The sequence below is a fragment of the Loxodonta africana genome, chromosome 7 (assembly GCF_030014295.1).
Source record: "Loxodonta africana isolate mLoxAfr1 chromosome 7, mLoxAfr1.hap2, whole genome shotgun sequence".
Lineage (NCBI taxonomy): Eukaryota > Metazoa > Chordata > Mammalia > Proboscidea > Elephantidae > Loxodonta > Loxodonta africana.
The window spans coordinates 69,915,096-69,929,000 of record NC_087348.1 but is presented as its reverse complement, the minus strand read 5'-3'; the positions used below and the strand labels follow the sequence as shown (position 1 = coordinate 69,929,000).

The 13,905-nt window shown below is 44.1% G+C and overlaps 1 protein-coding gene across 10 annotated transcripts in view; it reads left to right on the top strand.

Annotated features, from left to right (window-relative positions):
• The window catches only part of BMAL1 (basic helix-loop-helix ARNT like 1), a 114,651-nt gene that overhangs the window by 19,284 nt on the left and 81,462 nt on the right, over positions 1-13,905 (top strand). For 8 of the 10 annotated variants that reach the window (XM_064288403.1, XM_064288402.1, XM_064288401.1 and 5 more), the window contains exon 2: positions 11,394-11,466. The gene's annotated coding sequence lies outside the window, so the exon portion shown is untranslated. Of the gene's footprint in view, positions 1-11,393; positions 11,467-12,141; positions 12,311-13,905 lie in introns of all 10 variants that reach the window. The other 2 variants (XM_064288397.1, XM_064288395.1) reach the window with 2 other exon arrangements.

Below are 13,905 nucleotides of genomic sequence, written 5' to 3'. Positions count from 1 at the left end.
GACAGTGGTCAGGGCACAGACAGGCCTTCCCGACTGCCCTTGCCATTTGCCCCCAGGCTCTGCCCTCCCCAAGCATGCGGGGCCCTACCAGGCCCCTGCCCCATTGCCGATGCTGTTCTCTCCCCCTGAAATACTCTCTTCCCTACTTCTCGGTGCTGGCAGCTCTGCCACTGTGCAGCCAAGTGACCCTGGGCAAGTTAACAGATCTCTCCTGAGCCTCAGTCACTTCATCTATGAAAGTGTACTCCCTGAGCCTGCCTCTTAGGGTTGTGAGGATAGTGCAGTACCTAGCTGAATGTGATATTGCGGTAGCCTCCTCAGAAGTCTTCCTGTGTCCAGCCTTACCCTGCTCCTGTGTACTCTGCACAGCCATCCTGTGAAGATGAGAGTCAGATCAGGTCACACCTCTGCTCAGAGCCCTCTGAACAGTAGCTTCCTGTCTCACTCAGAGGAAAAGCCAAATCCTTACCTTGGCCAGCAAGGCTTCCTGGTACTTGTCTGACCTCCTCTTCCAACCCGGGGATGCAGTGTAAGGTTGAGCAGGCTGGGTTCTGCAGAGTACATGGTGGTGGAATGAGTGGTACCCCTGGGGTTATGCAGTGCACAGCTTGTGCAGTGGTATGTGTTGGTCCTGTTGTCCCCTCTCTGCTCCACTCCAGCTGCTTTAGAATCTGTGCTGTTCTTCAAACATGCTAGGCATGCGTCCTGTCCAAGCTCTTTGCACTGGTGGTTCTCTCTATCTGTAATGCTCTTCCCCTAGATACCGGCATGGCTTGTTCACTCACCTTCCTCAGGTCTTTACTCAAATGTCACCTTACTTAAAATCTACCTAGCCCACTGCCCCCGTCCCCCCGCCCCGTGTTCTCTATTCCTTTCCTGCTTTCTTTTTCCTCTTACCATTTATCGCCAGCTAACAAATTGTAACTGTTCCCTACTTATTTAGTTTATTGTCTTTTCTCACTAGAATATACGCTCTTTGAAGGCAGGGATTATTGTTCATTTTGTTCACTGCTAGTCCCCAGTGCCCAGAACAGTGGCTGGAAGATAGTTGTTGTTATTAGCTACTGTGTAGTTGGCCCCTAACTCATGGGGACCCCATGCACAATGGAATGAAACACTGCCCAGTCTTGCACCATCCCCATATAGTAGGGACTCAATAGTTAGTGAGTAAATGAGTTTATAATACAGCAGGTGAAGTGTTGGTACAGTGCTTAACACGTAGTACCCATTGCCGTTGAGTCGATTCTGTCTTATAGTGAACCTATAGGACAGAGTAGAACTGCCCCGTAGAGTTTCCAAGGCTATAATCTTTTTGAGGGGCCCTGGTGGCACAGTGGTTGAGAGCTTGGTTGCTACCCAAAAGGTCAGTAGTTCGAATCCACCAGCTGCTCCTTGGAAACCCTATGGGGCAGTTCTACTCTGTCCTATGGGATCATTATGAGTCGGAATTGACTCCATGGCAACGAGTTTAATCTTTGTGGAAGCAGACTGCACAACTTTCTCCCATGGAGCCGCTGATCGGTTTGAACCACTGACCTTTCGCTTAGCAGCTGAGAGCTTAACCTCAGTGCCACCAGGGCTCCTGAACACACATACTAAGCTCCCAATAAATGTTGGCTACCATTATTTTTACCATTATTTTTACTGTTGTTTTAGATTATCTTTCAGGAACCAGTTCAAATATGGCTTTCTCTGAGACATGAGGCAGCCCCTTTTAAGGTTGAATTAAATCGCTGCCACCTTTACTCTTTGCTGCTGTTCACTTTGTGCCTTCTGTCTCTGCTTTGGCATTATTGCATTGCCTTAGCAGGGCCTATCTCATTCGCTTCCCCGTTTAAGTCTGCATTCTTGCAGGGCGCAGATTGGCTTGTTCAGAAGTGTATCTGATGTGCCCTACCCCTACCAGGTCAGCAGGTAGTAGGAACCGAACAGGTGTTTGCTGCTGGCCGCTGTGGCAGAGGAAGAGCCCTCCAGTTTGTCAGAACCTTTACGGCGTGGCATTTGGAGGTGGGATGAGGAAGAAGAGAGCAGCCCCCACTCCCCTAATCTGGGGGCGGGGCTAATGCTTTGGGAGGAATGGTTAAGTCGTGCTTTGGAGCCATATGAGGGGGACCTTAATGCCAGGACAAGAGTTTGGCTCTTATATTGGCAGTAGGGATCCACGTTGGGATAGGAATCAATGGTGAGAGAGGGCGAAGAGGAGCTCTGGAGTTATTTTCTCCTGTCCAGAGGTAGAATTGTCTTGTGGGACCCCTGACGCGACATGGCAATGCCAGTGGCCATGCCCCCAGGGCCCAGCATGGGGTCACGCATGGGGCAGCTAAACCAACAAAGTATAGGGGACTGAGAAATTAGAGGCTGGGGTTTGTCATGGACTTGGATGCAGGAGCAGACTTTTTCTCTTTGGGAGCAACTGTTAGTGGCCTGGGGTTGCTGAGATTTTCCTGCCTTGCTCTGGTTGGTCTCATATATTCATAAGCCACTTGTTTCTCTGGTAACAGTTGGATCTCACACCCTGGGCACTGTTGATTGGTCCATCTTATCAGTCAGTCTTGTACTGGGTTACTCTGCAGAAGAGCTGTATACAGAGAGACAGGTGAACTCAGGTTTAGGTGTCAGCTAAATCCATAACTCCCTGTGTAGCCTTGGCTAAGATACTCAGTCTCTTGGAGGTTCACTTTCTTTATCTGCTGGGTTAGCAGCGAACAAGCCAAATCCCTGAGTTCTAGGCCAGAGCCCCTTAAATCCCTCCTATCTTGAGTCAGGATTAGTCTCAGAGATGTGAAAGAGGCTGAGCCTTTGGGGGAGAGCTTGGTGGCCATACCGTAGAGGGGGCAAGGCTACACAATGATTGTCTTAAAAAAAAAAAAAAAAAAGCCTCAGAGATGTGAAAGAGGCTGAGCCTTTGGGGAGAGCTTGGTGGCCATACCGTAGAGGGGGCAAGGCTACACAATGATTGTCTTAGGAGCTTAAAATTCATTCTCTCATCCAGGGATGGATTCATTCTGAAAACCTAGGGAAGATCTTCTTCTCATTCCCCTTGCCTACTTTGGGATCGAATCTTGAAATGACTTTAGCTTTGTGGAGCCTCTCCTATCTTCCATTCTGCTCTTCTAAGTGGAGTTCCTGCCCTGTACCCAGGGCTCTCATTTTCCTGTGGCTACTGCCATTCCTTCTGTCCCTGTTTGCTCAGATTTCTTCTTAGCCTTCCTCTAACTTTCTTCACGTATGTTCTCCAGCCCTGGATCTAACCTACCCCCAGCTAGAGCAACCCCGATGTCATGAACAGTGTGCCCTTATACTTTTGCGTCCCCTTTACTCTTAATGGAGACCTGGTGATGCAGTGGTTAAGAGCTCCAGTGCTAACCAAACGGTCAGCAGTTTGAATCCATCAGCCGTTTCCTGGAAACCATGTGGGGCAGTTCTATTCTGTCCTATAGGGTCGTTATGCGTCGAAATTGACTCGATAGCAATGGATTTGGGTTTTAGTTTGGTCACTGTTAACGTTATATCTTTGTCCTTTTTCCAGACGGCTTGCTAGTTTTCATCATGATCAGTTGAGATGGCTGCATAATATTCTATCAAGGGAACATCTTCAATGAGCCATGAGCTTGTTATAGGGCATTTAGATTGCTTCTAATTTTTGCTCTTTCAGCTGATGCTACATTGGACCGTCTTTGTACATTATGGAATCTTTTCATTAGGTTGGCATTCTGCCAGCTAATGGAAATGGTCCAAGATTAAATAAGAGTATTAGAATTTCTTTTTTTCAAGAAGATTGTTGTGAAGATACGTTAAAAATTTACTCTAAATGCTAGGAGCCATCTTCATTGTATTTTCAATGAATGAAAAAGCAGAATAAAAGTAAAAGTAGATGAGGGTGAAAAACTGCATATTTATAGGTAATCCATAACTTATTATTTGTTACTCAGTGTGGAGGTGAGCCAGTAAATTCCCTTTAAGGAGCAATCTGTCTGCTCAAATTGAAGAAGTCAGCATTGGTACATTTTTGACAAAGGGGCCCTAGTGGCAAAACGGTAACGTGCTCAGCTGCTGACCTAAAGGTTGACAGTTTGAACCCCAGTGGCTCTACGAGAGAAAAGACCTGGCAATCTCTTCCCATAAAGATTACAGCCTAGGAAACCGTGTGGATATTTCTCCTCTGTCCTATTGGGTGGATATGAGTCGGATTCGACCTGACGGCTCATATCTCTGACACTTTGATTAAAACTGTAATAAAATAAGTAATTCCTCCTTAAGAACACTTATAAGAAATGCACTAAAACAAGAAAATTTAGTAGTATTTCTGAGAAAGAACATGTCTTCCTAAGCCAGAAGTGTGTCTGTCAGGAAGTGCTGTTAGCAGTGAAAGCAGGTTCCGAACTTGCTGAAAGGATTTGGTTTTTTGTTGGCCATTACAAAGTTACTAGAATGAAACCAACAAATCAAAGTCAACCATCTGAGTACCAGTATGGATTTGAGCCGGAGATCTGTCTTGGGTTTGACATGCCGGGAAAGGCTTCCTCAGACCTGCGGGTCCATTTATTGTTGTTTCAGTCTCTGGTGACTGCAGTAGACCCGGGCTTTCCGGTTGCCGTCAAGTCAATTCAGATTCATGGCAACCCCATTTATTAGAGTGAAACTGAGCTCCAAAGGGTTTTCAATGGCTTTTTCAGACGTAGATCACCAGGCCTTTCTTCTGAGGCACCTCTGAGTGGAATTAACTGCCAGCCTTTCCATTAGCAGCCAAGAGCATTAACCTTTTGTGCCACCCAGGGACTCCAGACCCAGGCTTTGGGCTTTTTGCATTTTGATTTAATCCAGCAAATGTTTCCTGAGTTCTTACACTGTAAAGTTGCTGGGAATAAAATTTTGGGAGAAAAAATCCCAATGCTACCTTGTTTCTGAGGAGCTCATGACCTGTAAGTGGGAAGGATAAAGCAAGTCTAAAACTGATGATTATTCAAAGGAGATTAAGAAGAGGGTCCTGGGAGAAGTCAGCCCCCACTGTTAAAGAGGAGAGAGAAATGCCATCTCACTGGGTGTTGAGTGGATCAAGAAAGGTTTTATGGGGATGGTTGCTTTTGTCACCTCCTCGACGGAAGGACTGAGATAGAGGCTGGGCATTCCCAGCACAGGCGAAAGACCTGAGTAAAGGTGCTGGAAGGATAGAAGGACGTGGGGTAGGTTTGGGGCCTAACAACTGATTGGGTTTGGCTGAAGCATTGTGCACATGTAATGATGGCCGTGGTTGCACTTTATAGAGCGTGGGTCAGGCACCAGGCATGGGTCTAAATGGTTTCTGCGTATTAACTTGTTTAATCCTCACAGCAACCCACCTGAGATAGGCACTGTCATTATCTCCATTTTACAGATGAGGGAGCTGAGACATAAAGTAGTTAACTTGCTTGCCTGAGATCACACCACTGTAGAGCCAAGGTTCAGACCCAGTTGGCCTGGCTCCAGAACCTGTACTTCTAATCATGAAGCTGTCCTGCCTCTGACGTAGGGGAAGAATAGGTGCTAGAACCAGAAAGGTGGGCAGACACCATATTGTGAAGGCTTGGAGTACTAGTGTTTAGGGGTACAGAGTTGGAAGAGGGGCCCCAGAAGAAGATGAGAGGGATTGGGGAGGTGGGGTTGGGGAGAGTGGTGAGAACTGTGAGGGGCCACGGGAAGAGAGTTCCAAAGAGGGGTGGTCAGCAAGGCCTATGCTGCAGAGTTTCAGGAGCTGAGGGCAGGTCTGGGCCAAGGAGAAAGCCAAGAGGGTCTCTTGAGAGGGGCTTGCAGGGCAGCAGACTCGAGGAGCTCCTGATGGCATGGTGCTGATCACTCTGGGAGGTTCTGTATTTTGAAGCTGGCAAAGCAGGTGCAGGCGTTGGGTATCCTCTTCTGTATCCTCTTATCAGTAGAAAGAGGGAGCCTGACAGAGAGGGGCAGGTGAAGCTGGCACCTGCTACTTTGGCAGACCCGGGGTGTCTCTGCAGCCTAATGATTTGAAAGCTGTTTGCTACGTGAGGCACAAGTGTGACTTCTTCATCTGAATGCTGTGGCAGTTGCTATTTTTCCTGGAAAACTGGGCCCATGTGAGCTCTGTGTGTGGTTTATTTGAGTTCCATTTTTAAAGCCTATTACCTTGTCCCCATGATGCAAGAGGCCTCTCTCTTTTCTTGAGCTTTGCTGTGAAAATTGTTTCTTAAAAGGCACAGAGTGATCTCTCATCATTTGAGGGGTACTCTCTCTGCAGTGGCACTTTTCTGCAGACTCGGCACACACTCTTCTGCTCCCCTGCCACCAGTTGTCATGTTTCTCTGTTTGCAGTCGACTGAGGTCTGAGGACTTTAAGGCAGATCTTGAATCTGACTACCCAGGCGTTTGCCACGACTTCTTCCAGGAGAGTTTCTGCATGTCAATAGCTATTCTGGAGGCTATACAGCATAGTAGTTAAAAGCTTGGGTGTAGACCCAGATGCCTGGGCTCTAATCCCACCCTCACTGCTTGGGCAAGTTACCCAGCCTCTCTGCACTTCAGTGTTCTCCATGCAATAGGGATAAGAGTAGTACCTACCTCAGAGTTACTATAATCATTAAGCTGTTAAATAGCCATTTAGCTCCATCCTTTTTGAAATCGCCCCAGCAGTGATACCCAGCCTTGACCTGGCCTTGAGTTAATAGCAATAACCATGGCAATTAACATGGAGCATGAGCTGGCACTGTGCTGAAGGATTCTGTTTTTGATCTTCATTATTACCAGTCCTTATAAGGTAGACGGAGTCCCTGGGTGATGCAAACATTTAATATGTTCAGCTGCTAACCTAAAAGTTGGAGGTTCGAGTTCACCCACGGGTGCCGCCTTGAAAGAAAGACCTGGTGCATTTTTTAGCTCTTCCCAGCCCAGAGCATAGATGAGACAATATTGGCAGTGATATCATATCATCCAAGGTCTTTGGGTGAAGACTTGGTAACCCTTTGCACTGATATAGGTGGGGCCCAGTGTGCCTTCTGGGTGGCTGGGAGATGCCTACAGCGCTGGCAAGGCCCTGGCTGTAGTGTAAGACTGTAATGTTTTGGGGAGTGGGAGTGGAAATAGTTTCCTTGGTACTTTCCTTGGCAGTCATGAGCTGACAAGGTAGAAACTGGATTTTCTAACAGGCCTGGACCTCATCAGGAGCATAGAAGGAAGAAAATCTGTGTTAGGGCAGGACATGAGCTGTGGCAACAAATATTGTATACCTACTAGGTGATGAGCTAGGTATTTTGGTTTCATTGGAGAGCAAAACAAACTGTCCTTGCCTTCATGACAGAGTTAGACCCGTGTGGCGAGACTGTAGGCTGATTGGGTGAGAAAAATTAGATTTACACTTAAGTATTTCTTTTTGTGTGTGTGTGTGTGATTATGAATGATATTGTAATTTTAATTCTGGTGCCCATGTGTTCTTTGTTGGTATATAGAAATGCAATTGATTTGTGTATGTTATTTTGTGTGCAGCATCCTTGCTGAACTCCCTTCTTTGTTCTAGGAATTTTTTTTTGTAGATTCTTTAGGATTTTCTATGTAGACAATCACGCCATCTGCAAATGGGGATTGTTTTCTTTCTTTTTTTCTAATCTGTATGCTCTCTATTTCCTTTTGTTGCCTAGCTGTACTGGCTAGAACTTCCAGTACTATGTTGAAGAGTAATGAGAGCAGACATCATTGCCTTGTTTCTGATCTTAGGGGAAAAGCATTCAGTCTTTTGCCATTAAGTATAATGTTAGCTGTAGGGCTTTTGTAGAGCTTTTAATAAACTGAAGAAGTTTCCTTCAATTCCTGTTTTTCTAATAGTTCTTTTTTTTTTTATCATGAGTAGGTGTTGAAATTTGTCAAATACTTTTTCTGCATCAACAGCATTATGTTTTTGTTTTGTTTTTTTCCACCTTTAGTTTGTTAATATCGTGGATTACACTGATAGATTATTGAATGTTGAACCAGCCTTGAATCTCTGGAATAAACCCCACTTCTAGTCGTAGTGGGAAACCCTGGTGGTGTAGTGGTTAAGTGCTACAGCTGCTAACCTAAAAGGTCAGCAGTTTGAATCCGCCAGGTGCTCCTTGGAAACTGTATGGGGCAGCTCCACTCTGTCCTATAGGGTCGCTATGAGTTGGAATTGACTCGATGGCAATGGGTTTTTTGGTTTTTGGTAGTCACAGCATATAATTATTCTTATGTATTGCTAAATCCTATTTGTTAATATTTTGTTAAGGATTTTTTGTGCCCATATTCATGAGAGATACTGGTCTGTCAGAGTTTTCTTTTTATGTGCTATCTTTTCCTGGTTTTGGTATCAGGGTAATACTAGCTTCATAAAATGAGTTGTGAAGTGTTCCCCTTGGTGTTAATTCTTCTTTAAGCATTTGGTATAGTTCTCCAGTGAAACCATCTGGGCCTGGAGATTTCTTTTTTGCCAATTTTGAAATTGTGAATTCAATTTTCTTAATAATTCTAAGGCTTTTCAAATTATTTCATATTAAATGAGTTGTGGTGGTTGGGGATTTGAGGAATTGGTCCATTTCATCTAAGTTGTCAAGTTTATATATATAGAGGTATTCCTAGAATTCTCTGACTGTCTTTTGATGTCTTCAGCATCTGTAATGATATCATGCATTTCATTTCTGATAATTGGTAGTTTGTATTGTCTGTCTTTTTCTCTTTGTCAGTCTTGCGAGAGGTTTTCCAAGTTTACTGATCTTTTGGAAGAACCAGCTCTTTGTTTCATTGATTTTCTCTCTTCGTTTGTTTTGTTTTGTTTTCTTTTCAATTTCATTGATTTCTGTCCTTTATTATGTCCTTCTTTCTGCTTGCTTAGGGTTTATTTTGCTCTTCTATTTCTAGTTTCTTCAGGTAGGAGCGTAGATTGTTAATTTGAGACTTTTCCTCATGTTTAATGTATGCATTTAGTGCTGTAAATTTTCCTCTCAGCAGCCCTTTAGCTATGTCCCATAAATTTTTATATGTTGCCTTTTCGTTTTCATTCAGTTCAATGTATTTTTAAAAATTACCCTTGAGAATGCCTTTTTGACCCATGGATTATTTGGAAGTGTGTTATTCTGTTTCCTTTTGGCTTCATGATGAGAAATTTGCTGTCATTCAGATTGTTTTCCCTTCTAGGTAAGGTGTTGCTTTTTTTCTGGCTGTTTTCAAGATCTTTTTCTTTGTCTTTACTTTTCAGAAGTCTAATCATGATGTGTCTTAGCATGGACTTTTTTTGGGTTTATCCTGTTTGAGGTTTGCTCTGCTGCTTGAATCTGTAGGTTTATGTCTCTTGCCAAATTTTCAGCTATTATTTCTTCAAGCACTTTTCAGCTCATCCTCTTTTCTTTTTCTTCTGGGACTCCAGTTACAAGAATATTGCATCTTTTATTATAGCCCCACGGGTCCCTGGAGCTCTGTTAATTTTTTTCCGTCTTTTGTTCGGGTTGGGTAATTTCTATTGCTGTGTCTTCCAGTTTGATGATTCTTCTGTGTCTCCCTTCTGTGTTCAGATTAGACTGGGGCTAGGAGTAATTTCAAGAGTAGAAGCAGGGACACCAATTTGGAGGCCGGTGCCATAATCTAGGATGGTAATGGTGGAGGTGTGAGAAATGGTCAGATTCTGAGTATATTTTGAAGGTAGAAACATATTTTGGTGAGGATTGGATATGGAGTGAGGAACAGAGGAGATGAGAATGACTCCACACGTTTTGGCCTGAGCAACTAGAAGAATGCAGTTGTAAACTGAGGTAGATAAGACTTTGGGAGGAGCAAGTTTGGAAGGAGGGCCATGAGTCTGTGTTGGACATGTTAAATTAGAGACATTGACCATGTCTAACATAGAGCTTCTATCTACTTGACATCTCTCCTTAAAGTGGGCAGTTGGATACACTAGTCAGGAGTTCGGAGGATTGGTCTAGACATGGAGAGAAATTTGTACATCATTAGCATATAGGTGATATTTGAAGACTGAGACTATATGAAATCACCAAGGGAGTCACCAAAAGTATATGAGAAGAGATGAAATCAAGGACTGAGCCCTAGAACACTCTGACATTAAGAGGTGGGGAAATAAAGAGGAATCAGCAAAGTGAAAGAGCAGCCAGTGAAGTGGATGGAAAACCAAGAGGAAGGACAGCTGTCCTGGAAGCCCAGTGAAGACAGTATGTCAAGCAAGACAGATTAATTGGTGTCGAAAGCTGTAAGCTGAGGCCCAAGACTTGACCATTAATTAGATCTAGCAACATGGAAGATAGGCCAAATGCATGCTTTTGTACTCAAGCTTAAACTTTCAAATATGTCATAGTTCCTGCTTCGAAAGAGAGTATAATTGTACAAAAAAGGATCATTTAAGAGGATTGAAATAAATCTGAGAAAGCTGTGAAGATAGTGCCATGGGAGTCCAGCAGTAAGGGATAGTACTTTCAGCTTCTGTGGGAAGGATTGAGGTCATATTCATTCATGTATTCATTCATTCATTTAATCATTCATTCCACATATATTTATTGGGGCTGTAGTGTGAACTTGGAATGGGATATGATCTTTGAAATGGATGGCCTTTCAGTAGATGGATGGCATTCAGTAATGTGGAGGAACAGGGAGGCAGACATCCAGCCAGAGGAAAGACGTGTGTGTTCAGGGACTGGCTATCAGTCCTGTTTGCCTGGACTATTGTGACCACTGGGGAAACGATGTGAGCTGAGCCTGCAGAGCCAGGCTGGGCCAGTTGGTACAGGCCTGGCACTGTGGCTGCAGAGTTGGGCTTGTCTTCTTAGATTCTGGGAGCTTCTGAAGGTTTCTGCTGAGGGGAGTGTCATTCCAAAGCTGTGCATTTAGAAGATTAATCTCGTTAATCTTTCCCGTTGAGCCATTACCTGTTAAAAGCAGTGGTATTGATGCACGTATTTCTCTGGTGAAAATCGTGGTCTCACAGAATTTTAGATACTCAGGCATGAGTTAGTGAATCAAGTATGTTGTTTTTCCATCCATTTTACAAATATTTATCGAGGACTAACTAAATGCCAGCAGTGTCTGGGCAATGGGTAAAGGACAGGGTGAATTTAACAAGTCTACTCTCTTGAAGAACTTAGAGAGACCCTTCATTCCTAAATGAGCAATTACGCTGTGATGTACCATGTGTTATCAGAAACACCTCACCAGTGGGAACAGAGAGGAGGAATGCCCACCCTGCCTGGGACATTGGAGAGGCTTACAGAGAAGGACTGTCTTGTGGGCTTGAAAGATGAGCCAGGGTTTTCTAGACAAAGAAGCTAGAGATGCACATTTCAGGAGGACAACAAATCAAAACTTACTGGGGGTTGTGAATTGAAAGAAAATGTAAAAATATCCTTTTAAAACTAAACTCTTTTTTCATTGATTTTTAGGTGGTGCCAACGAGAGTGTATGGTTTTGGACTCAAGCTTAACTTTTCAAATGTGGAACCCTAGGCCTTTGTTGGTAAGTTTGTTTGGTGGTAAATTTGTTCTTATAAAATTATACTCTCAGTTTGGTCTCCGGAGTGAAAGGCAAGGTAGTTATCTTTGGCATATTCTCTGTGGAGGTTACCCAGCCTGGACCATAAAGAAATCTATAGTATAGGCCGAATGGGCACATAGGAGAAGTGAAATCTCCCTAGAGGTTTTTTATGGTAGATGCAGATAGGAAGGTTGGAAGTGGAGAATCTAAGGGATATGGGGTTGGATGGGGCTGGCTTCATGGAGAGGTGGAGCTTTGGCTGTGACTGAGAAAAGCCCAGGGAGGAATAAAATTGTTTCAGGGGCTTGAGAAGGTGTAAGGTATAAAGAAAGTGGGCTCAGCAGCAGACTCATAGGAGCGAAAGTTGCATCCAAAGGCATCCCGGGCAAGAACTTTGGCGTGGTCTGTTCGCATCTGGTTCTTCTCATCAGGGTCAGTAGGCTTTTTCTGTAAAAGGCCAGATGGTAAATGCTTTCAGCTTTGTGAGCCATGTGGTCTCTGTCACAGCTGCTCAAACCTGCTCTCATAGCAAGAAAGCAGCCATAGATAGTACGTAAGTAAATGGGCATGGCTGTGTTCCAATAAAACTTTATTTGTAGAAACAAGTGGTAGGTTGGATATGACTTGTGGACTGTAATTTGCTGACTCCTTTTCTAGACCTGTGCTGAGTTGGGGCACTTGGACTTTCATCCTGCAGGCAGTAGGAAGCCACTGAAGTTATTTTGGGCCTGGAAGTGAAATGGCAGAAGTCATGTATTAGGAATGTTCATCTGATAGCTGGACAAGGGACATGGGGCTGTGTTAGAAGGCAACAGCACCAATCCAGGTATGAGGTCATGTGGCTAATAGTGGTTAAAATGGAAGCAAAGGACCAATAGAAGAGACGTTAAAATGGAAACCCAATAGGATTTGAGGTCTTAGGCAATAAAGACGGGCATCAAAGAAGTCGAAAGTTTAAACTTGGTGGTTCACAATGATATCATTGGCAGAAATGTGGATTTGGGGATGGATGGGGGTGATTGAGGCATCTGTTTTTAGATGGCATTGAATTCAGGGTGACAGTGGTTCATCCACAAGGAAATGTCCGGTAGACTATTAGGAATGCAAGGCTGCAGCCTGGACTGAGAAGCTTAGGTCTGGAGATGTAAAGTGGAAACCATAGGATTAAATATGTTCTCTCCGTGATGGGCAGTGGGCTGAGCCTTGAGGAGTGGGAGGAGCAAGGCGGAAGAGAACTAGAGGCCATGGAGGAGAGTCTCAGGAAGAGAAGAGGATGGTGCAGCAGAGACTAGGCAGAAGGACCTGAGGGAAGGCTGCTGAATTTGTGACAAGGTGGTTACTGATGGACTAGAAGAATGCAGTATCATGAGAAAGGAAGGGGGAGGAAGCCAGATTGCCTGGGATCAGGATGTACATGAAGAATAAAGAATCAGAGACATCAGTAAAATAGACCATTCACAGACAGTTCGAGTAGTAAAAGAGGGAGACACATAAGATATAGGTATGTGCATGTCAGAATAACCTTTTCTTTCACTTTGAGCCAGACAATGCATGCTGTGACCAGTTCTCATTTCCTTCATGGGCGCCAAGCTGTGCTTGCGAGTTTGTGTGTATATTAGGCTTTGTGATCGTGTTTTTATGCTCCCATTGAGGTGTGGTGTTCATAACTCTGCCACAGCTTGCACCATGGAATCCAGCCCATGTTTGGATTCTTGCCATGAGACAAGATATGACCTGTTGGGGAAATGGTCGTATTTGCATAAATTGGAGAAAATGGGTAGACCAAGATACTGAAATGAAACTTTTTACTGTAGAGCCTGCATAAGTATGAAGGAGTTGAGACAGTTCCTCAGGTCATTCGAATAGATGTCAATTGATGCTCTGAATATTTTCAAGTGTAAGTTTTTTGGTTTGAATTCTAAGTGATTTTTTGACTTGGTTTGTATAGATGCAGCAGTTAGACATTCAGTAATAAAAGCAACAAATGTAACTGGTTTAGAGCCACCAGTTAATGAATGTTCACTGTGTGCCAGACTGTGCTAAGTACTCTATCTACCTCTTTTCATTTGATCATTGCAACAACCTGTCGCGTGGGAATTCGTGTGCACATTTCAGCAATAACGAAATCAAGTCATAGAGGTCTAGTAACCTGCCCAAAGGTACAAGGGATTTGAACCTGGGACTGCCTGACTCTTAACCACTGGTCTATGTTGCTCCGTATTTTCTCCCCCTACCACCAAACCTGGAAAATCTCTCCCTACTTATGTAGAGGAGCTAGAATAGATTGAGCCCTTCAGATTAAACATTCAGAGCCTATAGTGGGTGTTTCCACTTCTTAGGAATTTGTTCAGAGGGTGGGAGGAGTTGAGGTCTCTAGAAGAGACTAAGACCAAATCTGAAACACTGTTTCTGCAGTTAACT